This window comes from Vidua macroura, chromosome 7, assembly GCF_024509145.1.
Source record: "Vidua macroura isolate BioBank_ID:100142 chromosome 7, ASM2450914v1, whole genome shotgun sequence".
NCBI classification, from domain to species: domain Eukaryota; kingdom Metazoa; phylum Chordata; class Aves; order Passeriformes; family Viduidae; genus Vidua; species Vidua macroura.
The window spans coordinates 17,384,410-17,409,152 of NC_071577.1; the positions used below are offsets into that span (position 1 = coordinate 17,384,410).

At 39.0% G+C, this 24,743-nt stretch overlaps 1 protein-coding gene across 1 annotated transcript in view; it reads left to right on the forward strand.

The window, feature by feature from the left end:
- Positions 1-5,406: 5,406 nt before the first annotated feature.
- The window catches only part of ZNF385B (zinc finger protein 385B), a 157,609-nt gene continuing 138,272 nt past the window's right edge, over positions 5,407-24,743 (forward strand). The window contains exon 1 of the mRNA XM_053983008.1: positions 5,407-5,584. The gene's annotated coding sequence lies outside the window, so the exon portion shown is untranslated. The remainder of the gene's footprint in view (positions 5,585-24,743) is intronic.

The following is a 24,743-nucleotide window of genomic DNA, read 5'->3' on the forward strand; positions in this document are numbered from 1 at the left end:
TTTCTCAAAGCAAGAATATCCTGCAAAAAAATAAAAACATTTAACATAGCTGAGAAAGAAATTAAGCACAGACAAACGTAATTTCATAAAACCTAAATATTTCTTGCTGACTGCAACTTTCAATGTTGTTTTTTCTTAGTATGAAACAAACATATGTTCACAAATATCTTCAAAAATAGCTGTGAGCATATAAATGACAAGAAATTTGTGGAAAAGCATTCATATGTGTTTCTCGTTCATCTATTTGTTGGTTATGATCATGGTGCACATACAACTCTAATCACAACTTAGAGATGTGGTTCTCTGAGCATGACGTAGATAATAAAGAGAATTCCTTGTGCCAAACAGCTTACAATCTAAATCCAAGTAATTTTTCTCAACATGCAATCAGGAAATAGAAATACTATCATGGGAATTAACTGATCTGTCACACAGTACAAATAGCATAGTTATGTAAGATTGAATGGTTGGCAGATATTTATGTGTGTGTCCTTTATGAACTAACTTATCAAATAATTTGGAATTATGCAGATAATTTGTAGGCAGCCTTCCCATCTGATACTGAGCATTCTAAATATAGCTAGTAGATGCAAGTGTAAAAAAGGGGATAAATTTGAGCCATTAAGTCAAGTGGGATGCTTAAATACACTTTAAAAACCCCAGAAAATTGGAAATATATGGACAAAAATAAAGAGCAATGGAAGTTAATAGCGAATTACAAAAGCATCTCAAGTAACTCCATCTAATATAGATGCAAGGTAAAAAAAAAATTCAAATCATTGTCCTCCTTAAAACATAGAGTGGTTAGCAAGTAGCAGGTTGGCTCAGTAGTTGCTTTGTCTGTTTATGCAGGGAAGGCAGATGGAGATCTGCTAAATCTAGGATTGTTTCCCCAGAGGCAGAAGTGGGGAAGCTGGAAAATGTACAGGCATATAAGTTATCTGGTTATAAAATGTCAGATTTCCTTAGAGGAACCAAAACTCAAGACATGCATACAGATGTGAATTTTAAATTGAGTAGGGGAATCTGCAAAGTTTCTAAAGGTGTTAAAAAAATAATTGATCCAGAAACGACTCTTTATTGTAAAAAACAAACCAAAATCCCCCAATGAACAGGTAACAAACAAGGAATTGCATACCAGTGGGAAAAACTCTAACAAAGTCTTTTGAAGAAAAGTTATGAGCAAATGCCAAAATATTAGTTTGGTAAGGGACTGGGACTGTGGATTCAGGCACAGAAGATCTTAATTCAGTCATCATTTCTTCACCGTACTTTTTCTATGCATAAAAGTAAGATTTTTACCTGTGTTTTATCAAAATTACACTTATCGGGCCTTAATTTCAAAGACTATGGAAATGACCAGATCTCTTCAGGAAGAAAAGAAAAAACAACACAAAACCAAACACCTCTCAAGTTCATTCTTTTCATGTACATGGTGACAAGGCTATTACTGTCTTAGAATGGGTAGAGTGCAAAGCAAACACAGAAGGCTGCCCATATTCGCTCAAAGCCAATATGGCTTTAGAGAATCTGGGGCAACTACTCGGGGAAAGAAGATGTGTCGAGGTAATCACTTAGAAACATCTCTCATTATAAAAAGCATTGGTACTTAATGGAGGGGAAATACTGAAATTACTGTACCTGTAGTTTCTATGTCTGCATCTGGTCTCCCAATTCCTGAAGTGTCTTTTACTGAAACACTTCTCAGCAAAGCTAACATTTAATAGGTTACCACTGGAGAAGCCAGTTGAAAAGAAGCCCTGGAAACACTTGGTTTATTTCCACAGAGGGATACTTGTGTAACATGCCTTGAAAGTATTTTTTTGGTTGTTATTCCTTGCATTATTTGCCATATGGGATCACCAAAAAGGCAAATCAACATTTGGAGCATTAGGGTACTATTTTCATATTTTGCATAGACAACAAACAAACAAACAAGAAGACTGTAGTCATACCTCAAGCACCTGTGGTGCTTAGAAGCAGCTTATTTTTAAAATTTATGATAGTAAAACATTACTGAGCCTTAATTCTCAAAAAAGGTATAATAGTCAAACAAAAAGGAAGACTTCCTCAAAATAGGTAGCAGGCCTTTCAGATACATATAAAAAACAGTTTAGTGTGTTGAACACAGCAGTTTCCTTGTTTGCTGGGGACAAAGATTTCTGGCACTGTCTCTTACAGGGTGATTCATGAATGTGAGGGTTGCTTGAGGCCTCCCAGTGGTGACCTCTCCTCATAAAATGGTATCAAATGTCACCCAGATGTAATATTACTGTTGCCTTTTGTAGAAATATTTCCCAGCTCTTGGGGCATCCTGAATTGATGTTGGGTTGCAGGAATCCCTAAGAGATTGGTTTGCATGCACCATTCTGCATGCATCTACAAACAAATTTGTGTTGCATTAAACTTATGTTCAGAGACAGATGATTTAGAAAAGTCACCCAAGTTTGTTTTGGTAGAGCCAAATTTAAAGTTCTGAAAAAGCCAAAATAATAAAATGCAATTCTAATTCATACTCAGCATGTCTTCATAATCTGCATATTCTTATTTAGGGTAAGGTCCCACTCCTGTCTGGTTTTTTATGTTTTTATGCAGATTTCCAGTAGAAATGCATCCAATAGCAGCCTCTCCCTTCCAATAGATTCCTCTGAATTTACAGATCTGTTATCTCCTTATAAGATCTCCCAGGCTAAATGGTCTTCCTGTTGCTCACATCACTTTTGAAGTTGTTTTGATATTCTACAACTATTCTATAATTTCATAACTTCTAGTGTACTTTCAGCATTTATAGAGATGAAATGTGACATGTTGATAATACAGATCACAGGGCATTTACAATTTTCCACCCTTCGCACTTACACAATCTTATAGACCACAGGATTTGATAGGGAGCTGGAGTCAAGAATGGTGAGTTGCACAGTGGAAGACAGCTGTGAAATGCATCATGAAGATGTGTACAATTGTAGGTTAAATTTTGCTGTTTCTGATGAGAACAGGCCTTTCAAAGACAGACCTAAGACATACTTTTGCATCAAGTGTTTGAAACCATATACAATTATCACCCCTCATTACATCTCTCTATGGGAAGCTGATGGTTAGAATTCACTGAAATATCTTTTTTTTTTTTTTTAAATCATGAGCCACTGAACAGAAATGCACTTGTTCTGAAGAATCATATAGTATTCACAGGGGTTCTTATGCATTTTCATATTTACAGCAAATACAGTGAATGGTCATTTGCAGACCACCTTTCTATTTAAGATTGAATACCATCTCTGTGGCAACTACAACAGCTGCTTACATAAATAAAATAATACTGCCTGGATGTAATATTCTTAGTTCTTTAGAATAGGACTTGAAAGTTGTATATGAAGCAAAAGTTGCTGAGTTTTTGTCCAGTCAGAATTATTTTGAGATTTCTCAATGTGTTTTGGAGACTGTTGTGCTAATTTACTGCAAGTTTGTCTTGAAAAGGGCTAAAAGATAGACAAAAGGTAATAAAATATGAAAATTTTGGATATTGCTAATGGGCAATCATACATGTATGTGCCTTTTCAAGATACTCAATTTGATCCATTTATCTGACTGATTCCAAACCCTCCCTGGGTATTTTTGTTGTTGTTGTTCTTTTTTGTTTGCTGCTGAAGCAGATGTGTACATTCAAAATTCCTCTCAGTTTCAGTAGTGGATTTTTCCTACTGTGCCATCTATTCTGCTGCTACAAATTCAGACAAACTCAGGACTTCTGGGGTTGGAAAAAAAAAGTGTCCTATTTTTAGCTGCTCTTTCTCTCTGCAGGAGACTAGTAAATCTTCCAAAAACACTTAGGTATGCTTTAAAGTTCAGATTTCTTCTGAGCAAGAAGTTTGTGGTAGGTAAAGCACCAGAAGAAGGGTTATATTCATGTTTTTATGGGATGATTAATTCAAACTCTGAGAATTTCCTGTCCTGAGTGCTAAAAGAACTTATTGAACATAGAACTGTAAACAAGGCATGATGCAATTCTTAATAGTATTAAGTATCACTGCTCTTCTCCAAAAGCTGAAATTGAAGTTCAGCAAGAAGGTTTTCTCCAGTGTTAAGTTCTTGTTTTCCTTCCTGAATAAGAATAACAAATTAAATACTGTAGGATTCTCTCTGTTTGCATCACGTTCTCCAGGAGCAGTGTTCGAACTATAAAAGCTAAGTCAAATTATAAAAATGCTGTAAATTTTCTTATACTAAATTCTGCATTGATTTTGATGTTTCTACCATTAGCATTATTTTTCTCTTAAGTACTTACAAAACCTGATGTTTTCTAGTGTAATGTTTATATTTAGGACGCACTTTTACATTTTACAGCACAGAGCTGAGGAGTAGTGGCTATTGATTTAAAGCCCTCACAGAGGACTGGGAGGCTATCAACAGGTTTGTGTGAATTTAGGGAACGAAGAGCATCCCCCTGCTACCAGAAGCTGAAGGGGTAAGGAAAGCGGGAGCTGTTCCGGCTGGGTGTTCGGGGATTGTTTCTCACGGCTGTCGCCCCCGGTTCGAGGCTGTGCTGCCTGTGGCACGCCAGTCCCAGCGGCTGCGGGCACACTGAGGCGACCGCGCCCGGCCGGCGCTGGGCTGGCCCGGGGCTCGCAGCCCCGCTGGGCCGGCGGAGAGCCCCTCCAGCCCCTCCAGCCCCGCTGGGCCGGCGGAGAGCCCCTCCAGCCCCGCTGGCGGCCCCGGCTCCGCTCGCCGCCCGGGCCCGGCCGCCGCCACAGGTGCGGGCCCGCCCCGCCCCCGGCGCGAGCGCGCAGGCTCCGCCCGCGTGCCGACCCCGGCCCCGCCGCACCTGAGCCCGCGGGCGGGACCGGGCACGGACGGACGGACAGACAGATAGACAGACAGACAAACAAACAAACAGGAGAACGGGTGCGTCGGGCGAGCCGCGGGGCTCCGGCGGAGTTGCGCCGCGCTCGCCGCGGTCCGGCAGGAGCGGGGCTGCAGCGCCCGCCCGCCCGCCCGCCGGCGCCGCGCTGCCTCCCTCCGTCCCTCCGTCCCTCCCTGCGGGCGGCTGCTGAGGTGAGCGGCGGGCGGCGCGGGGGTACCGGCCGGGACCTTGCTCAATGTCACAGCGCGGGGCGAGCAGGGGATGCGCGGCCAGAGCCGGAGCCCCGGACCAGCCCGCCCGCTCCGCGGCCGCCGCCGGGCGAAGTTTGCCGGCCGGAGCCGCAGGTAGCGGGGTCCCCGGGGTGGCCTCCTGCCCGGAGGGGGTGCGAGCTGCCGGGGGCTTATCGGCATCTCCGCAGCACCGCTTGTTTGCGGAAAGGATAAAGCGCGTCTCTAAATAGGTCAGGGGCTTCGGCAGCGCCTGGGATTTGCGTAACGATTTTTGTTACGTGGGAAAGGTGCGGGGCTCCTGCTCCCGGGCTCCGAGGCTGGACCGAGCGCTGCTTTCCTGGCACACAGAGTGACTTTTTAAATAGAAGTAGTTGCACGAGCACAGCTCGGCTTTCTTGTTTTTTATATCCCGACGACTTCGGGAAAGTTAAATTTCTTCAGCAAAGGAGGAATTAACCCGCATGAGGAGTCATCCTTGATGAGCTAATTACGCGTGGTGAGTGCAAGTGCTTTGCATCGCAAGCCCGTGGACGATGATGGTATGCTTAAAATGTTAATGTCCTGGTGACACTGTTTCCAAATATGCAGAGGAGAGTTGGGTACAAGATTGTATTTTCTGCAGCTACAGGCAAGAAATGCCCTTGTTTCAGAGGAATTGTCAGAATATTCATGCCTGTTTGAAGGCTTAGGTTTGTTTTCTCTTGTTTTTGAGTCCTGATCAAACTTGGGAACTCTTTTCATGGGTTTCAAAGGTTGTGAGCTTGGCATTATGTCTGTACTGTTAAACTTCAGTGGGAAATCGATAAATTGAAAAGTTAGAGAAGTGTGGTGATGGGAGCCACACTTGAATAAGTTTCAATAAATCTTCAAAAGACAATTTAACTGTAGCTAACTACTAGTTATGGGAGGAGGGAGATGATAATTTTATTTCCATACTCTCTGCTGCTGCTTTAGTGCTGCTTTGTACAAAGTATAAAAATGAGCTGCAAAAGAAATACTCTTGCTGTCAAGAACCTGTGTGTTCTCTTATCTGAACGGAATGTAACATGAAACAGTAGTGCAAAACCCTGAAGTCACTGGGGATGCAGCTGTGTGATTGCAGCAGGTGTGGCTGAAGCACTGCTGCTGCAGGTCCAGAACGAGACGCAATGGCAGGATACTGGTGGGATGCCCAGGCTCCTGGATTCAGGGAGAGCGTGCTCTTCGAAGCTTCTGCCTCTCGTGGCAGCATTGTGCTCCCCAGTGGATGCAGCCACCCTTTGCCCGGTTACTGCAGTTCTGAAAACAAGGAAAAGGTGTCTCTTTGTGTAGTCCAGAGCTGACACTAGACTGCTGTGAATGGACTATGCTGCTTCTCCTTTTCCAAAGAAGTCATCTTGCTACTCCTTTCAGGAGTAGCTAGAATCTTGCTACTCCTTTCACCAGGTTAGTAGACTGCTTAAGCAGGGAGGGACAGTGCTTTTCTTCTGCTTTGTTTCTAGGGTATTCTTCTATAGTTGCAAACTTTTTTTTTTTTTTTGGTGTTTGGTTATGCCAAATGCATTTTTTGTACCTCAGACCTTTTCCAGTGGATGGGAATTTATATGCTTGTGTGAAATCTGAAGGCAGAAGATAAACCAGTAGTTATGACACTGGTCACATTAATAACTTCCTCTTTTTTTTTTTTTTTTTTTTTTTCCTTTTGATTGTTTAGTTTGACAATCTGCAAGGTAGTAAGAAATTAGAAAGAAAACTATCCTCTTTACAGGGTGTTTTCACTCAGTTATCAAGGTCTTACATTTTTTCCCCCCAGTTAATTATATAGCAGATGCTTGGTTAAATCTCAAAATATTAACAAAAACCAGCAGGTGTCAAGATACTGTGCTGACTTGCCTCTTCCTGTACTAATGGGAGCTGTCCATCCCTCCTGTGCTCCCTCTGCGCTGCACACTCTCTCACAAGGAATCAATATACTCACACCAGCACCCATTTCTCTTAACTGACTGTTCTTCACTGCATTTTTTTTTTAATTTTTTAATCTTTTGGCTTTCCTCAGCTATCTTCCTCCTCAAGTACAGTTGCTCAGGGATAAGTATGTGTAAAAGCAGCAAAAGGCCTTGTGGAGATAATCTTTTGGGGGAGTGGAGGCTTGTTAGTTAATTAGCTCTGGAAGTCCTAAGATTTTGAACAGCAATCAGGATTACTACATAAAACATAACAGATGTTTTACAGCTCTTGCAATTTTTTTCTCTTCAGGTTATCACAAGGGATTGTGGTTTGAGAATATTTGCTCTCTGAGTTTGAGAATTTATGAAACGGGGCATTCCTGCTAGTTTCAAAATGAGCATATGGTGCAGTTGTGGTAGTCTTAAATCTCAAAGCATTCATCAGGCTGTGTTGGGATGTGGCAGAGTATGGAACTGGAGTGCAAGGTGCTCTCTAGTGTACTGAAATACCCTGCAAAGGCCAGGTCATCTGTAGTTAATGGGAAGAAAAGATGACTTTGCATCTTAGCTTGCTTTCTGAAATTCTGCTCTTACTTTTGTAATATGCCTTAAGCCCTTTGGAATTCCTTGAATGACAACTTGCAGCAGATAAATATTTTGGTTCTGTAACTTTTGCATTGCATTCAGAAAATTGTAGTACTTAATATATGTTGCCCATCAAGATACAATTGGGAATATTGTATCTTATGTTATGTCTTATCTTACCTCAGTTACCTCTGATGCAGTGAAAGTAGAGGCAGATGTTAAATGCCATAATACTCCAGTTAACAAAGGAGGAATTTCCCCAGATCCATAGAATGCACTTGAATATTTTATCCTCAGGCTGATTAATGTACAGAGTTGAAAGAATTACAGGAACTTCACTCCTATGTGACTGTAACGTCCCTCTGGCTGCATAGGTTACTAGATTTTCACCACATACTCTGCTTGCCTAACTACAGATGCAGCTCAAACGTTGATTGAAGGGCTATTTTCTATTGTTATTTTGCCTACATGTGAAAAAGGTACAGGTTCTTTTCAAATGTAAAATGTGTCTTTTTATTGCAGTTTCACAGAGCATGCATGATCTTACAATAGGAAGTTTATGGTTTTCATTATTTAACAAAGGCCAATGCTTTAAAAACAAAACATCTAAAACTTTTTAAAACTTGTGTCCTAAGGATTTTAAAAAATGTTTTTTCGCAAAATTAACATGTTTTCTGGCTTTATGTACTTTACAAAGCAAGCAGGGTAATTATGGCAAAAATTGTCTCTGCACTGTGCAGTCATTTGACGTCATTCTATATTGTTGGAGAAAGTGCTGCCAAAGAGTAGCTAGTATTCTAACACAGTTGCATTCAGTGAGGACACTGAATATTATTAAGTAAGCATTGCTTAATTTATGTTATCAGTAGTGTGTTGGTAAAAATAATAAAATACTTGGTAATTTCTTCTGGTATAAGGTATCTTTTGGTGCTAGGATGTGAGGTCTTACTCTGTTTGTCACAAATAAAACCTTTTTTTCTGATGCCCTGCAATACATCATGTTCCATGAAATTATGCTAATATTTCCCAGAGTGATTAATCATGCCCATTAACTTACACATTTTTTATTTTTCCTTTCTAAGTGATTGCTGTCCTCAGATCATGTGCAATAATTCTTTTCAATTTCTCAAATGTGAAGCTTAGAGCTTTAACACATTGTACATTTTACATGCAACTGTGATTCTTCTTGTATATTAGCTAAAGCTGGCATTGCTTTCTATAAACATATTAATTAACATGTTAAAAATTCATTAGACAACCTGAGCTTCTGAGGCTTGTAAAAATAGAAGCCTTGTAAACCAATCTAACTATATCAGTGCAGCCCCAGTCTGTTGCTTATCAATATTGGTACTTTAACAATTTGCTGCTGCTGAACTACCAGACAGCTCTTGTAATGACCGGAGGTGCCAATACACAGTGAGGCATGTCCCAACCGTGCTATTTACATTATTGATGATTGTTTGGCTATGAGCAAATTAACCTGGAAAACACTGTTAATGCTTCACTCCTCAGAAATTATTGAATAAAACTCTGTTTATGGCCAACAACTTTTTTTGGTTATTAAACATTTACAATAAGGAATTTAAGAGGGAACAGTAGCTAGACATGAGTACAAGCAGCAACTTGAGACAATTGAAGTCCTTTTTACCTCACTTTATATACCTACATGTTTTTCAACTACACAGCCATATGTAACAAAAAATAAACAAAACCATAAATATTTCACAAGTTTTAAAATGTTATGAGATTGCGTTGAACACAGAAATGGCATTAAATACGTTTCAGTTTACAAACAAGTAAAATGCACTTTCTTGGTGGCAGAATGCAGGCCCTGCATAGTTATGCACCCTGGTTCACAGTTTTCTATACCTGGTAACTTTCTGTGTGATGGGATGATGTGTTGTGGTATTGGTGAGATGCTGTGATTCTGAAAGATACCAGGCAGTTTTTCATTAGTCTCTGCTTTCCCCTGGCAAACTGTTTGGTGCAGACGTGCCGGTGCTGAAAGTATGGGACACACCTGCAGCTCAGTCAGTCATTTTGCACGTGAGGTAGGTTAATCTTGTCTCCTAGGGCACACTGATTCACACTGAGAGATGTCTCACAGACTCCTCCTGCAAGCAAGGCTCAAAGCCAGTCTGCTCTGTTATAGTATCCATTACTTGCACCTGTGTGGCAGGGAAAGTGATCCTTAAGACTAAGGTAAGGTTTGTGTGTAAAGGAAGACTGTGTAACTACGTACTACGGGCACTGAAGAACAGCGACTGACATGGCAGCATTCAGGTCAGGAGAGCAAAGTGAAATTAATTTGAAGTGAAGCTTGAATCACATTATGACTTCAAAAAGAAAGCTTTCTTCATTTTGTTGTTTATTTTTCTGAGCCATTGTATATTTATAGTTTATGAGGCTGTTGTAACATGGCAGTCAATCTGCTGCCATTCTACGACCAGTGTGGTCTCATACTGAGTAGTTCCTTACTGAGTTATTTACTGGGGACTGGTGTAGTGCTGCTTCCTAGCAGAGGCTGTGCTCCAATGAATCTTTAACACTTCTCAGCATTATTGAACCTGTAAGATCTAATGAGTTTATAACACAACTGATTATGATTGCTGCTCTTTCTATATGTACTTGTGCAGGTAAAGCACAGAAAGCTAGACCTATGGGAGCAGTTTGTTTAACAACACATGCTGTTGTATTTTAATTTGATACTTCTCAATACATACCATTTAGATATAGTAGACTATCAGGTGTCATTAGTCCTAATATAATTTATTACCATTTCAAAGATTAATTAGGTTAAGAGTCAGTGGTGTGGCAGGCAACATTAGTATGGTCTGCTTCAAAATGAAAATGAGGGAAAAAGTTTAATGTGATTTTTATGTCATCTAGTTTACATTTTACAGTGTCCAATTGTATCTGTCATAATTTTGACTAAAAAGAAGCTTGTTTTCCTAAGCCAGGAAAAAAAGTTTGAGTATTAAGACTCATTACTAAGGTGTATTCCAGAGAAGATTAATTTGGGTAAGATAATAAGTAAATACCCTCAAAATTCTTACTCTGCCTTGTGCAGCAAGACTTTCAAAGATGATGCAGGAACCTCCTAATGGGATTTTATAATGTAAATCCTAATAAAAGCTAGCAGAGGAGTATCTAGTCTGTTTCTTTGCATGACTGCATGTGACCAAAAAAAGTAATTGCATAATCTTTCTTCCTTTGGCCACCTGCTAATAACTGGCTGCTGAATCTTTGACTTGAAATTGCAAATGCCTGTGTGTGCCTAGGTGCACTTCATCTTTTTGCTAAAATGAGATTATTTAGTATGTTACAATTAAGAAAACCCCGTATGAATCTGCATCAAAAATTATGGAAAAGATTCAGCCTTTGCCTGTTTCTGCAGTCTGTTGTCTGCAATGCAGGTGCAGTGTATGCCAGACAGTTGCTTATTTGGTAGATTGTGGGGTCTCTGCATAGTCAGTACCATGTTTGATGCTTATCCTGGTCCCTTGTTAATCAGAGAATAAGAATACGAATATTTTAAACCTCAAGCAAAGAGTTGAAAACTTGCAAAGTTAAGGATGTGAAAACTAGGAAATGCAATACAACCGTAGCTGGGTCTGTTAGTGGGCATAATCAAGAGTAACTCTTGGTTTTTTCTCACCACACTTTGTGCGCAGCATGTGTAATATGTGCTTCAACAATAGTAAAAGAAATTTAAGAAATCTTTGCAACGCTTCCATGACAGAAATAAAAGAGCATTCTCCTAACATAAGGGGAAACTTCAGCACAAAGAGGGGTCTTCATATATACCTGGGCTGAGTCCTGGGGTCTGGTGCATCAGCCCTCAGAACGATGTAAGGTGCGCTCACAGCAGAACTGTCATCTTGAGCAGCAACTCTATCAACTCCAGCCTGCAGTTGTCCACTCAAGCTCCCAGGAAAGTCGTGTGCTAGTAGTGAGTGATTTAAGCAACTTGCCAAGCATTTCTGGCAGCTCTGTGGTGAAGCCCAGGCTGCAGATAGATTCTGCAGTGCAGCATGTAAGTGCCTCAACAGTGAGAGAATCTTTTTCTCTTGCAGTCTCCAGCTTTTTTTACAGTTTCTGCAGCAAATGACTTTTTTTTTTTTTTTTTTAATGAGGTAGCTGTTCTCATTACTTTGATTGTCTTGACTAATCTTCAGTCTGTGAGGGGAGGAAAAATATGATCTTGTAATTTAAAGAGTCTATTAGTTGGGTTTCTTTTAAAAAAAAACTATTCTGCCCTAAGGAATCATGGTAAATCTTGAATTTTTTCATCAGTGAGTGCTTTTCAAATAGTTATAACTAGAGCCTGGCTTCTGGAGCTTCTGAAATGATTGAAGAAATAAATTTTGTGCTATGTGGAGTAGCATTAGAGGCTTGACATGCTTTGTGTTTCACTGGTACTTGCTCAGGCATTGTCAGATTCCACTCTGGAGAACTTCACATTCTTTAGACAAGTGACATCACCTTATTGTCAGATTTGACAGTTAAAATGGACTAATGATGCTCCTAGTCCCATAAGTAATGTAAAAGCATTAAGCACATATGGGTAGTGATACTTAGTGCTATAGTCTTATTCTATATAGTATTAAATGCTGGCAATTAATATCTATTGTCTGTAAAAATATAAAATAGATTTTAAAGATGGAAGTCATTCTTCTTTCAAAAGAGTCTGAAACTGTTGAAGCTTTAGAGAATAAATCCTCCAGGGAGTGGCTGAGTGGCTGGGGTGGAGAAAAGGAGGCTCAAGGGAGACTCCATCACTCTCTACATGGTGGGAGGTTGTAGCCAGGTGGGAGTTGGTCTCTTCTCCCAGGTAACAGGAGACACTGGATGGGAGGAAATGGCCTCAAACTGCACCTGGAGAGGTTCAGGTTGGACATCAGGAAGAATTTCTTCACTGAAAGGGTACTTAAGCACTGGCATGGGCTGCCCAGGGAGGTGGTGGAGTCACCATCCTTGGAAGTGTTCAAGAAATGAGTGGCCATGGTGTTTAGTGCTATGGTTTAATGGCCACAGGGATGTTTGGTCAAAGGTTGGACTTAATGACCCTGAAGGTCTTTTCCAACCTTAATGATTCGCTGTTTCCATGACTTCTACTGATTGAGGTTTGAATAAGGCTAAGTCCACTGTACTCAGGGACCCCTTCTCCACTGCAGGCTGAAGACAGATGCTCTTGAGCAAATGATATTCCTGGAAGGCTAGACAAGAGCTGCCTATTGTCAGAAACTGACAATTCTTTCAAACAGGTTTGAGAAAACATTCCAAGCAACCTCTAGTGTCTTTCCTTGGCATGTGGGGTTAGTCTCACGATGTCATGAATGTTACAAAAACAGGCTAAGAAACCAGACAATGGAACTTTACAAAGTTCAACATCAGGGAAATTTGTGTTGATCATCAGTAATAACAAATTTTGATAGAAGTAATGTCAACATCTGATTATGTTGTCAGCTTCATAATTTGGTTATATTACCAGCTATGTTAATTTGGTAGATTTGTTGAGTCTCAATTGTCCCCATCATAATTACAATCTATTATGTAACTTAAATAGGTTGGGGCAGTGAGAGGTTGACAGCTGTGGTGTAATTCTTGTTTTTACCACTTCCAGTGAATTTGCATTAGCCTATATTTCTGCATGTAACTTGGTGGAGGCATGTTGTTGCAGAGTAAAAGATCTGGAAAAACTGTGCTATTGAAGGAACCCCATGGACCTCTCTTATGTGTTATTTAGTTCTCAGAAGCTTTTCACCTTTTTTTTCTAATTGTAAATTAGAATCTTGATCAAGTTTCTGTATCACAGTTTTTCAAGAAACTATCTGACTTTTTTTTTTCTTTTTTTTTAAGTTGAACATCTAGACCTTGAGCAAGGATAGGAGAACTTCCTTCTTGTTCAGAGGGGAAGATTTACACTAACCTGATTTGGCGAATGTTTAAAAATAAAGGAAGCGCACGCTGGCGTTAAACCCCAGTCGGCACAAGGCAGCCGGGCCGCAGGGAGCTGTGGCTGCCAGGAGCCCGTGGGGTTTGTAATCTCCATGAGCAGCACCACGGCTGCTTCCTGCCTCACGCACTGATCAGAGCTCTTTTGCCAAGTGGTTCTGATAACTATGGGAATTGTCACGGGCAGTTAGGAGCCAACATCATGTTTTGTGCTGAGCATGGGGGCTTGGCAAATTTGCCTTTGTATGCTTCTACCATATAAATGCCTTTGTAATATCAACATGATGGAGTGGCTTATGTTTTTACATTTTGTATGACACAATCAAAGTTTTGAATGTTTCTGATTCTGTATCTTTTTACTGTACATATATGTTCTTGAATCTGTTCCTGTCATTTATTGTTGCTACTATTGTAGGGCTTCTTCCATCTTGTGAGAACCCTCAAATTCCTTTCATGTCAATGACTTGTCGAAAAAAGCTGATTTATTTTTAAATTTCTTATGAGGTTGAAGTAGCTGGTTTTGGGCCACAGAAGTACTTTATGTTGTTTAAAAGGATAATTTCAGCTTGAATTTCCGAATGGACTAGTTTATAAAACCCAGCACTGCTGCTTTTTAAGAATTGTCAGAATCTCTCTTAAATGCTTGTTGCTAGGATTTGTATTTAATATTTTTTCCATAAAGCCATAGGCAGAACTTAATTCACTTATCAAAGTACTGCCAAATGCTTTTCAGACTTAGTAGTGAATATTAAAAACTTACTTGAGATTGCTTTGGATCTTTCAGGTTGCAGGAGTGTGAGCTGTGGTTTTTGTGGGCTGACTGCAAGCAGCCCTGCCTGGTCCCTGTCACTTCTGAGCATCCTCTATACCTGCCTCTTTGCTGTCCCCTCAGGCAGCTGGAATGCCGTAGTCTTTGGTCTTTCCTTCAGCAGCTATATTTCTTGGCTCTTCTAATTTCTTGACTCCTGTGCTGGCTTGTTGAACTTAGTATTTGTCCTAATTGTGTATTTGACCCATGGCCCTCCTCCTGATTGCAGCCTAATGCAGCAGATCTCAAGAGTGGCCAGCAACTCAGAGTTTCTTGGAATATCCCAGTAAAATATGAATCACCTTATGGATGGTGTCCCATTTTTAATAAAAATTCTTTTTGGCCCTTTTTCCAGTCAGTGAAGTCTGAAATAAAAGCTTAGTTTAATGAATTCACACACTCTTTTTTTTTTTCTTTTTTATTTAATAGAAAAAAAGAAGAATGCTCTTTAAAAATAAAGCTCACTTGTCAAACTTGAATATAATTTAGAGTGCAAAAACATTTGTTCTTCCTTTTTTTTAAGGTATTTAGTGGGAAACCACAGTTGGGAAAATGGAGTGTAAGACTACTATATAAGCACTTGGCTATTCCTTGCAGTTACACATTGAGACTGATATGAATATGTATATTTTTTAAAGAAATGTATATTGGCAATGATTACTCTGAGATACATTCTCTTGCATTTGATGAACTGCTTTAGTAGCTACAATTATTAGATCTCTGAAAAGAAGGTGAAGAAGGAATAGGAGTTGAACATATATCTGCATATATCTGTTCAATTACAAATTTTTTAGAGAAACAGCTCTTGGAATTACAGGATCATCCTTGTGCTCTGTTTTCATATGGCCTCAATGTAACAAGTTTCTCACCTACTAAAGGGTGCTCTAGGTGTCAGGGTAATATTATGCATATTTAAAAGCCCTCTTGGCTTGTGAGGTGTATATATTTCAGTTAACGTCTCTGCATCAGATTTACCTCTATCCCTTCAAAGCAGAACTTTTCTGACATAATTGCATTGACTTAGAAATCTGTCATCAGGAAACTGATTTTTATTTTTTTTCCCCAAATAAGTATTTCGTTACTGGTAAAGGAATTCTGTAAATAGCCTGAAGTGTTTGCACTGAAGTTTAAGGACTAGATTTAGATATATGTGTACCTAGTGTATGTAGAGAATTCTGAGGTTGTGAATTTCTGTATTCAGAAGCATAGAAGTTGATACTAATTAGAAAAGGAGTTAAGTTTAAAGATTGTATACAAGACTGCACTATAAGGCAGAATGATCTGTTATTAAAAAGGAAAAAAAAAAAAAGGTGAGTCAGGGTTTCATGGGGCTTCCCTGCTAGGAAATTAAATATTGATGTTTTTCAGGTAGCAGTGCTCAGCTCTTAGAGAAAATAACTATCTGCTGGAAACATCTTTAATATTTTACAATATATTATACAAAGTATAGCAAATTTTGGAGCTGTCTGATATGCAACAATGCAGAATTTTATTCTTAGCTGACTCTTTAATTAGCTCTCATTCTGTCTCACATGATTTATAGCTTCATGACTCCAATGTAAAAAGGATATATGACTTAATGAAGCAGAAAGCTGCAATGGGTTCACACCTCTAGCTGTTTAATGGTTTCCTGGAGGTAGGGGAATGGTAGTGCTGCAGAAGAAGCTGTTAGCACCTCCTCATTTATTATGGCAAGGACGCAACAGTCCACGTTGCTGTGACCTACAGTTGTTTACCTCCCTGTCACATCAACAGTTCATTAGAGTGAAGAGGGAATGTGACTATTCCATAAAGCATAAAAATAGCAGGTAAAGTAAGGAATGCAGATGTAATCTTTCTTGCTCAAAGTGAGTTTAGTGCAGCTGTTTGACATATTTGGAATCTTTTTCTTGATCCTAGAGAAATAGCGTTTCAGTGTGATATAATTTCAATAATGGGCTGTAAAACCCTTCGTGGCCAACTGTTTTTCTTAGCTAAGGAATCTGGGGAGGTGTTTTCCAAATGGCTACTCTGAACCATACAAATAAGTTTTTAGAAGAAAGAGGTGATTTTTGCTGTATTACTCTTACACTGTAAGTTTCTCTAGTTGTGCTTCTGTTAGTTTCACATGTTTGTCTTTACAGCATCTTTGATATAGGGGCTCTGATTTTCTTAATTCCAATACTGTAAATGCAGATCTGTTAATTCTGGATTCTTAATAGTTTAAGTGGTCTAAGCATGGCTTCTGCAATGGAAAGGGGAAAAGAAACTGCCTTCAGCCTTCTTTGGATCTCCAGAAACAATTTGGTTTCTACTTGGGGCAGCCGCTTTCAGTAATTACTGTTGGGAACCCTCTGAAATCAGAATGAAGCCCTTTTATGGTTTTTTACTGTGCAGCTGTATGGTGTTAAAGAATTACCACCTTCTGCCAAGAGTACAGTAACATTACAGGTATGTTTCTGGTACCTGTGTCTGATGCAAACACACATTTATTTCTGAATTTGTTATGATCTGTATCCATTTCCTACTTATTTCAGGAAGTGACCATTCCTTATTTAGCTTGTGGTCCTATAGAGATAGGACCCACAAAAGCTAGAACCATAGATAGCTATGGACTCACAAAAGCTAGAACCTTTCCTGGCTTGCATCTGAGGGCTGAGGTTTGCTCTTAGAGTTTTGTAGATACCTCTCCCTTTCCTCATTCTCTTCCTCTTTCTCTCTTTCTTTTTTTTCTTATTTTTTTCTCTCTTGTGAAGTTTGGACTTGCTGCTATTAGTCTGCTAGAACTGTGTGGTACCTTTTCAGTTTATAAATTAGCTACTGAGTTTGTAAGTGAAGACTATTACCTCCTCCCATGATGGGAGATATGGTTTCTGACATAAATTCTGGGGTTCTCACAGTTTTGCTATGTTGCCAGATGTTTTTTGATTAAATAAGGATTTGTAGAATTTACAAGTACTTCCTTCAAATATCTGGTTACTTTCTTACATTCATAACATTTCTTTCAGTGTTTCTGGACTTCACAGTCTCTTCTGGAGCCAGCACTCTTTGGGACAGCTGGTCCAGGAGTTTTTAGGTATCTGGGGAAAAAAATAACAACGCTCCCCCTCTTTCCAGTCTCCTCTAAGCACTCGCAATGGCTGTAATTGTGGAAGTGGGCTATGCATGTCATTGTTGCATCTGGCTTTTGGACTGTCACATAGTCCTTTTAAATGTCAGTAAAAGAGAATGTGTGCTTTGCTGTTTAACAATTGCAGTTTGTGCTTACTTCATCTTTGCAGTTAAACACAAATACAGTATTCAAGGAAATATGAAACTTTATGAGGTTCTGGGAGAGTTTGAGAAATTAGTGAAAAATAAAGATTACTGCTCTTGGAAAGCTAGATCAATCCTCTGTATTTGGTAGTTTGTTAGGTTATAATTTCAGAAGTGAATTATAGAAGCTTTCCCAGCACTTTTGAAATTGTCTCAACTTCTGGGAAATCTCAAACAAGCCGTGGTTTCTGCTGGACCTTTCAAGGAGGCTGTTTTGTAATGTATAATGGGGATCTTGCTCAAAGTACAAGGAACATTACAAGGGCCATTTTCAGAGTAGAGTATGGAGTATACACAGAATAATCCTGGAGGCTTTTTAAAGGTTTTTTTGTCAGCGTGTGACTGTTTTAAACCAGAATTTTGGCGGTGGTGGTGGTTCCTGATTCTCTGTGTGTGTGAGCTCACTCATCACTGCAAGGTAGGCTGAGGTCACCTACTGAGGGCAGCACTACCTGTGAATGAGGGCACCATAAGTGAAATTTTGCTTAGTTAATGACCTAAAGTAGCAAGAGTTTTAATATGAAATACAAGCACCTGTGTTGAGGTATTGAAACAGAGATTTTTAGAGTTAGGTTAACAAAATAAATTAAGCATTTCTAATTTAGCTTGTAGAGTTACGTGTTGAATTTTAACCTTTTACTTAAGAAACCTCTGCCTGGTACAAAGGGCATAGGAAAATGCAAATTTCTAGAGCTTCTTGCATAAAGAACAATACCAGAAGAGGCAAAGAACCCAGATAAAGAAGCTCCTCTGTCTCCAAGCCTATCAAGACTGACAGACCTACTCAGATAAGCACCAAAGGACCAAAAGTGCACGCACAGAGAGGAAAAGTTCAAAAGTTCAGCCATGAAGAAGACCACAATCTTCAGCCTCAGGACCACCGAGAGACCCCTGTGCGACCACCACAGCAAACCACGCGTGCCCAGAAGGGCGTGGACTTATTTAGCATGAGAGGTGAGGACAGGCGGGGCCAGGGGTTGGATATGCATGAAAAAGTTGTGCAATGTATTGCATATGGAACATCTTTAGGAATAAAGGTGTGGGTCAGACTGAGGCTCGGGGCACAAGTTTTGGAGAGCTATCTCACTTGTGCCGGGCGCTGACATACATACCCACTTCATAACTACCCCAAGTTATGGAGTCTATTTATTTATTCCGCGTATCGCTTCAGTATTTTAAGTAAACACATTCATATTTGTGTAAGTTAATGGCTACAGATGCTATTAAGATGATCTAGCATCTTAATTTTTCTTTGGCAATGTTTTAGCCAATTCTGAGTTGCCCTGGCTTAACTTTGAATATGATCGGTTCTATTTTACATAGATGTTTTGTAGGGAGTTGGCATTTTGTCAGTATGAAATACATATGTTGGTAAGTATGTGACTATAAAATGGTGACACTGATAATACCTTTATGTACAAAGCTGTTTTCATACTTGCTGTCACCATGAGGTTATTACTGAACTATTCAACTGGTTTTATTCCCAACTCTGGCATTTTTTGAGGTACAAATAGATTGATGTACTTGGCTCCAATCATGCATCTATAGTTGCTTGTGTGGGTCCCTCCTTTTCTAGGGACATGGTCGCATGGTCACTGATACACCTGTGCAGAAGCATTTGTGAGATCAGAGCCTAAGCATATTACTGCTAAATGTAATTAGATGCTAGACTCGCCCTGGAGCACAACTGCTTCCAAGTGTCACTCAAGATTAACTGAAGAACAGGAATGATTAAGGACACTTTACCTACTGAATACTTGGAAAACCATTCTGAGGAGGCAAACTTTTAAAATTGATACCCAGGGACTGTGAGCCACTACTGAACATGTAACTCCCTACTGAAAAATGAGTTTTAAAGTGTTCTTCTTTGCTTAGTCTTCTTCTAAAAAATATTATTTTTTTCTGTGAAATAATTTGATCAAAAAGTAGTATCTATATATTGGTATATTGATTGTTTTGCTGTTGATTTTGCTGAATGGTGGTGTTTGCTAATAAATCTTTGTTCTTTGTATAAGAAATTTAAAATGAGCATCTAAAAGGCAGGGTCAGTATGATCAAGTCAAATGTTTCCCAACTTGAATGAAATATTGCATTAAAATGACAAATAATGGATGCCATACTGGCCCTGTTTACGCTCACTATGTTTTAGGAACCTTGGGATTAGTGTTTATCTGTCCCATAAAGGACACAAATCATTTAGATTAGAAGTAATCTGATTGTATTGAAGTACAAATTATAGCACAAAGGCCATTCAAGTGGGTTAAGTGACCAGGGTTGGTAAACACCATATGACTGCTGATTGGTCGATGAAAGAGTATTAACTGAAAGATAATGATGGATTTTAATCCAAATCTCTAAAGCGCAACAGCTGTAGTTCCCAAATGAGTTCACTCACTGGCAGAGTTTTAGGACACTGATTTATTTGTTCCTATTTCTCTTGTACAACAATTACTTTGAAAAATTACTTATTTTTCCTGTATAGAATATAGCTATTCCACACAGCTTTCTTAGAATAGATTTCTCTTCTACTTTCAGTGAGTTCATTATGATTTTTTTTTGCATTTTACATTGGAGAAATTACAAGTTTTTTTTTATTTCAGTGTTCTGCAATATGCTAGGGTAAATTGTTAGGGTGACTTGGTTTAGGAAATTCAGCCGATGTCCTTTTTTTCATGTCTTTTATGAACATAGTATGAAATCTAGTTAAGCATTAAAAAAAAAATGGCAAACTGGTATTCCATATGGACTTATTTTCAGAACGCTTACTGATGTTAATGCCTAATGCTTATCACTGATAATAAATTACATGAATTTGTGTAGTTTTATTTATTTCAGAGTGCCTATATGTAACATAAAAATGGAAAGTGCATAAAAATGACATTATGATATCCTAAGAGTGAGAAATGGCAGCTGTTTAGGACCACAATGTAACATTGTTTAGTATGTGAAATGAAAAATGTAGGTCGACTGTATTTATTAAAGACTTCAGTGTTGGGACAATACTACCTTTTTTGGGTTGTTGTTGCAATAAGAACTTTGGTGGGAAAGTTTCATATTCTCTCAAGTCTTCTCCTCAAATTTGTGCTTGCCCTGAAATAAGAGTGTTCATTAAAGGAATCAGAAGAACATCTTCAAAAAGAAATTAATTTAACTTTGTGGTTTTCCTGGTCCATCTGTCTATTTGCTTTTACAAGGTCAAGAAGAGACCAGATGAAGTGGTACTTAATTATTGTTTACAGTCTAAATAGTCAAACACATGTAAAATTGTTAAAGTTCTTCAGAATGATACTGTTTCATCTTGTCTGTCTTCGTTTCTAAAAAATGTGTGTGATAAAACCATTCCTCTATTGTTATTCAGGATTTATTTAGATAATCTAGATATGAGAGGAGCAGCCATTAGATCAGCCTGTGTACTGTCCCTACAGATTGTTTAGAGAGCAAGAATGGAGTCATTAGTACCTAAGTCATGTTTTGTCCTTTTGATGTGAACACGCCTCATGCGATAAATAGTGTAAGTAGGTATGGAACTTTTCCTTTGGATTCACCGTATAAATCAAAATGCAGCTAGGAAAATGGCCTGGTAAACAAACTAAGTCCTTTATATCCATTCCTTTGTAAGGATATTTGGGTACATCTCTGAACTCTAGTTGCTTTCCTAGAGGAAATCTACTGCTATGGCAGATGAGTGTTTCTGCTGACAGTTGAACTGGGCTTTCTTCATTCATTTGTTAGCTAAGAACTGATAAATACTTAAAAATAATAATGTGGCATTTAACTGACCATTTGGCCTGATGATTGAATTGGCCATTTTGCATAAGCAGAATTAATTACAATAGCTGTGGATTCTCATTTAATTGCCATACCTAATGAAGCCTAATTAAATAAAAAATTTGATTTGTATATTGTTTAGAAATATTTTGTAAAATGAAATAGTGATTTCTAACCTTTCTGCTTTTCAGGAATAAGGGAGCATTAATGCTGCAGTTGCAAAACTGATGAGTGTCCATCTGGAGTTCAGGAAACTGATTTAATTAACACTCGCGATGATTTCAGACTGACATGGGTGCAGAGAAGAGTTCTGGCCAGGGAAAAGGAGATCCTGTTTTGTTATGGGGAGACTTCCTTAGTCTTGGAAAATAAAGGAATTATATTATCATAGAGTGTTTTGGATTGGAAGGGACCTTAAGGGTCATCTAGTTCCAACCCCCTGCTGTGCATAGGGACACCTTCCCCCAGATCAAGATGCTCAGAGCCCCAACCAATCTGGCCTTGAACACTTCCAGGGACAGGGTATCCACAGATTCTCTGGGCAACCTGTGGCAGGGCCTCATCACTCTCACAGTGAAGTAGTTTAGGTTATAACTAATCCCTCTTATATTATAACTACCCTCTTTCAGTTTAAAGTCATCACCCCATATCCTGTCACTACATGCCCTTGTAAAAACAGGGAGGTTGTGGGAACACAGGGGAAGACAAAACACTTGTCATCTGATGGATTTATGGACTGAACAAATAGGGAAAAAGAAATTAAACCATCAGCCAGGGTTGACCCAAAATCAGTGCCTGGACTGTATGACTGAATACATGCCTGATTGTTCAGGGTTTGTCCTGGAGGAAGTACACGAGGACTAGAATTTAGGTTTGGTTTTGTTTGGGCTTTGTTTTTTTAAATCTTATGTTTCTTACAGTGATACAGCATAGCATCAGTCCAGACCCTGATCAAGTGCATGGCTGAGAGAAGATAAATGCTCCTGCCTAAACATTGTCAGCTCTGAACATTCAAAAATCATCTCAAATCTAGAAGAAAATTGAAATTGGTTTCTCTTTAATTCCCTTCCAGTTTTTGAGCCTTTAGGGTTCATGTTTTCAGTCAGCTCTGCCAGGATTAGAAGGATATTTAAAAAGCTGAAGTTCCTGGGGATTTTTATGACTGCATGACCCAGGCTTAAGAAAAATGCCTAATACTGCAAGATATAATTCTGAGAGCTAGCTGCCCTGAATTTGTGAGTGGAGTGTCATAAGCAGAGGTGACATCAGATTGATAACTTGGGTTTTTAAGTGAACCCTTCCAAATGTTTCATATTCAGAACCTCATGCTTGAATATGAGGTTTTGATGTCAACACAGGAGGGATAGTCAACCTGCTGGGTCTTTTAAGACAGTAAGTGTGTTTAAAACTGTCTTTAACAAAAATGTATTCAGTTATCAGCTATTCAGAAGGGGACAACTTTACCACAGATCAACTTGGTAAGCCAATGTGAGAGAGAAAGATCTTCGTTAATTGGAGAATTTAATAAAATAATTTTTTATTACAAGGATGTTTTGTGTTACAAAATCAACTGTCTGCACATCAAAAAAAAGAATGGGTTTTTAAAAAATTCTTTATTAATAAAATGTTGAGGAAATTTAAGTCTACCAAATGTCTCCAGGGAATGTGACACCTTGGACAAGGGAGAGAGCTACTCAAATAAGGCATAAAAGTCAGCTTTACTGAAATCTTAAAGTTGCAAAGGGCTTTGAAAAATGAATGACTGGAGAGAAATTTCTCCTGAGAATAAAATGGGCTTCTGAAAGATAACTTGAGCTGAAAATGCTTAAGTAAAACTTCTTGTGCACCTCAGCATTTTCTAGTGTAAAAATATATATATTCTGCTCATATTTTCATCTTCCTGGGGGTCATATTTATTCAGGGGAGATTAATGGCCAATTTTCCATGTGACTGCCATCATCAGAAGTTTATCCCTCTGTAAAATATTTTTTTTTTACTTTTTAGGGGAGCAGTATGCATGAATTTCTGTGAAGACTTCAAATAGATAGTTGTAAAATGACAAGTGGAATGATGTTTATATCCCTGAGCAGGTGCCAGCCTTGTATTCTATGCAGGATGGCAGCACAAGACTAACTGTGACTTGTAAAATTTGATGACATATCTTTTTGTCTTAAATATCTGGTATTTAGTTTTAAATGCATTTATGGTTACCTGGCCATTTAATAAAGTGTTCTACAGAGAGCTGCACTGGGATCGTGGATTAGTGAACTCTGCAGTAGAGGAAGCAGTCTGGGATGATTTAAAACAGCTGACAGTTCTACAAACACTCATTTGAAAAGGGGTAAGCAAACATGCTTAAGGAGCTTGGAAAAAACTACCTTGTTGCCCCTCACTGCCTCTGGCTGCATGTCCTGTAGATTTCCAGATGGTTTGGGCTTTTTTTCCTTAGATTGTTCCTGCTTTTTCTCAGGAGCTAAGCTGTCATTTTCAGTTGATTGATGTACTCTGTTCCTCTGCCCTTCACGGGGTGAATGCTGGAGGAGGTGATGCAGTTGTGCTGGCCTGGAGGAAATTTCCTTGAGCATTTGCTCCTGGAGGATCTCTGCAGGTGCAGCCACAGGGGCCATAGTGCTGGGGACAGTGTAGGGCCCCTGCAGAGACCTTTGCAACCCCTCTCCCTCATTACTGTGCAGTACAGACCTTGGTGATCTCTCTCCTTTGTGTCCTGCCCTTCTGATGTTAATGATTTAATGACAATTTATCCATATTTTGAAATTTTACTTCTTAAGGGTTCAGCTTAAACAATGCTTTTTTCATCCCAGTAGACAGTGATGTAAACTTTATATTTGTGCAAGGATTAATTGCCTGCCTGAGAAAGGTTTTAATGTACCTGGTGATTTAAAAAGATTGGAAAAATGCTTCTGTGGATGTATTTTTCTATTTTCTCTGCTTGCTTTAGATATTTATCGATGTATAAAAAGAAATTAAATTAGATAATTTTAAAAGAATGCATAGAATTATTTTGTATATTTTGAGTTCCTAATAGTTATTGGGGAAATGGTTGTATTTTCTATTAACCGTGTATAAATGGATATGACACATGAAGTGAGTTTATGCTGGTTGTGAAGAAGGACGAAGATATCATACTAGCTCTGCTTTTTAATTGTCTTTTCTTTCTTCTATGTATATATAATATGTCAGTGCATGAGCAGGAAGATAAGAAGACTCTACAGAGAGGTTAGGAAAAAAATTGGAACTGGGTGAGAATTGATGGAGGAACCAGCAATCAAAATGATAACAGTATCATTTTGTAAATG